The following is a 3,512-nucleotide window of genomic DNA, read 5'->3' as shown; positions in this document are numbered from 1 at the left end:
CAGCTAAAACCAGCCTGAGCAGCCTGGCCAAGCTGGGAGACCAGCTAAAACCAGCTAGGCTGGTATTAGCTGTTTTTTTTTTTTAGCAGGGTTACTATTTTGATGTGATTCAAAACTCTTTTAGCAGTGTATTTACTCTGACTAGTGTTTACTTTGGTCTACACTAGACCCTGTAAACTCTGACATTTACTTGTGTCTTCTGGTGTCTCTAGAAAGCTAATGACGGCATGAATTACACATATGTATGCGACACTGATTACCAAGGCTGGTATATGTGTGTTATTATGTGCTTTATGGTCACAGTGTGCTTTGTATTATAATATGATTGTCTCTGAAGAAAATAACTATTAAGTAAGTATTGTTGAATTACATTGTTAGCAGCAGCAGCAGTCATTGAGCGCACTTGTCACTGTTCATTACTCTCAACAGTGAGCTGTTCAATTTAACCCAGTTCCATTTTAAAAGCCACTCTCTCAACACACATCACTGCATAGTTAACCTCGCCCGTAAATGATCAAATCTATAATTGATGGAGTTATGATTTTAATACCCCCCTTGTCACATGAAATAATTAAGTAGCTCTTTGAAATTAAGACTGCTTTAATGTGCAAAGGAACCACTGCTAGCAAGAGCTGGATTTCACCACAGCGCTGGCTACGTGCTTGGTTTAGCGATGAAGTACTTTAGGCTTATCACGCTGAACTTGTGCTTAATTATGTGAAGTGTATAACGAAGCTGTTAAATAAATTGTTTGGAATTAATGTTTTCTCTGGAAGCGTTAGGTGTGACTGGAGATATGTGTGTGTGGACTGTGATGGACACATGTCGCCGCTGCTATCACTTCCAGCTAAATGGTGACTAAAGTCTTTCTCACACTGTGAAAATATAAATATGAATACAATGTGAGAACTACACACATCAGCCTCTGGTGTTCTCTATTTGAACATTATCATGCTTTTGAACATTTTTACTGTTATTGCCCAGAAAATAGATGCAATTAATTTAATATATTGGAGCATGCAGTTAATATGTGTTGGGGCAAGTTGTCACAGACGGAGGTTACACAATCATGGGGAAGACTGCTGAACTGACAGTTGTCCAGAAGACAATTATTGACACCCTTCACAAGGAGGGTAAGCCACAAACATTCATTGCCAAAGAATTCACAGAGTGCTGTATCCAAGCATGTTAACAGAAAGTTGAGTGGTAGGAAAAAGTGTGGAAGAAAAAGATGCACAACCAACTGAGAGAACCACAGCCTTGAGAGGCTTGTTAAGTAAATTAACTTTTCCACGACATTCTAATTTATTGAGATGCACCTGTATATTCATGTTTATTAACAAAATTCAGTTAAAATTTGAGATATTTGGGTAAGGCTAAATATATTTTACACAGTTTTTTTACACTAATATAACTTCAAGGATAATTTAATAAAAAGTATTTTTGACACCTAATGGTACTCCGTAGGACCAAAATGACCACACACAAAATGTGAAAAAAATATTTAAACTCTTAAAATCTCCTTAAAGTTTTGTTCCTATTAAAAAAATGTTACGTTTCTCTTCCATGTCTAAAAAGACCCAAATGAGTTATGAAGATTTGACACATCTTTGTTTGACATATTAAATACTAAAATTAGAAATTTAAGAAACAGGAAAACTAGCATATAAATATTATTTGTGGTTAAAATTATAATCAATGAATGAAAATGTAAATGTAATGATCTTATGAGCTATCACTGTGACAACTTTCCCCACCCTAATGTTTATGAAAAAACATTTGACCAAAAAAAAAAAAAAAGTTAAACTGTATACTCTAGTTCAGGGGTGGGGAACCTTGATCCTCGAGGGCCGGTGTCCCTGCAGAGTTTAGCTCCAACCCTGAAAAATAAAATACCAACCTGTATCCTAAAGACCTTGATTAGCTTGTTCAGGTGTGTTTGATTAGGGTTGGAACTAAACTCTGCAGGGACACCGGCCCTCGAGGATCAAGGTTCCCCATCCCTGCTCTAGTTCATTTGAAATGAACATACTGTAGATATAAACTGAAACAAAACAAAGCAAAACATGGTCCCACTTTACATTAGGTGGCCTTAACTACTCATTTAAATGAATCATCTGGTACAATGCACTTATTGTGTACATACTTGTTTTTACATTGTACTTATATTTTTAAAAATACCTATATGTAATTACATATGTAATTAATTTCTGTAATTACATTTATAGTTACACTGTTGACCCATGCCTTACACCCTAACCCACCCTTAAACCTACCTATACCACCAAATCTGTCCCTAACCTTACCCATATCCCACCTTAATAGAAGCAGGTGTTTTGCAATGCAATATGACCACATTAAGTACACTGTACTTATTTTATGATGTAAGTACATAGTAGTTAAGGCCACCTAATATAAAGTGTGACCCCAAACATTTATAATAGGTAGCCTACATCTAGTGTGACAACTTGCCCCAATCTCCATACATCAAATCATCTGATCTGCCTGATTGCAATAAAACATTAGAAGATTAGTCGCCCTGCATTTGCATTTGCATGTGACGCAAGTACAGCACGATGAACGCAATCAGACAGAGATGCATTAATGTTGCCAGGTGTAAAAGAAGTGGATAAATCATATTTGAATATGAGAGGTACGAAGTGTAAATGTGGTCTAAATAACATTATAATATATGAACATATTTAAGAGGTAACACATCAGTATTTGTTTAGCCCCCAGTGAATACAAAACTGAAGTGAATTAATAAATGTAAGTTTTGTCTTTTATTTTAGATTCTGTTTCTCAGCATATAGCATTACGTTCAAACCAGACCATTACAGAACCGCAAACAAAAATGTTCTTCCACTGTATTTTCTGCAAAGTCAAACTGACTTTCTTTCCAAAATCTCTCTTAAAATACACATTATTGATGTTTTTCATAAACATTGTTTAAAAAACAATTATAATGCATAATCTTCCATCAAAATCTAAAATCCTAAAATCTTTTCCTTCAGAAAACCAATCAAATTTTATCTGATGTCATCAAGGCCGCAAAGGGCACTGGATAATATGAACCAATAGCCAAGCATAGCCAAGTAATCCTTATAATGCAGATTTATGTTAATGCAATAAAGGTTATGGTAATAAGCATCACAATTGGGATATGTGAAGATGCTCTTGAGAGTAAACTTGACCTTCAGCCTTCACATCTCAGTTGAAATGTGCATGCAGCTGGTGTTTTGGGAGGAGTAGACCTCCAAAATCCACTACAAACTTACATTCAGTTCAGACACTTCACATAATCAAATCAGTTTATCCAGTTATTAATATTCTGTTTAATCTGAAAATACATCACTTTATGAAAGTTAAAAAAGGCTGTGAATGCTCAGAATAAGAAAATTAAACACATATCTACTTGAGAGCATGAAGAAAAGTTTTGCAACAGTCAATCTTTAAAATACAAATGACCTTTTCTTATTCTTTCTAAAGTCATTTAAAATTTGAAAGTGTTG

Source organism: Garra rufa, chromosome 8 (assembly GCF_049309525.1).
Source record: "Garra rufa chromosome 8, GarRuf1.0, whole genome shotgun sequence".
Taxonomy (NCBI): Eukaryota; Metazoa; Chordata; class Actinopteri; order Cypriniformes; family Cyprinidae; genus Garra; species Garra rufa.
Note: the sequence above shows the minus strand (reverse complement) of the source record.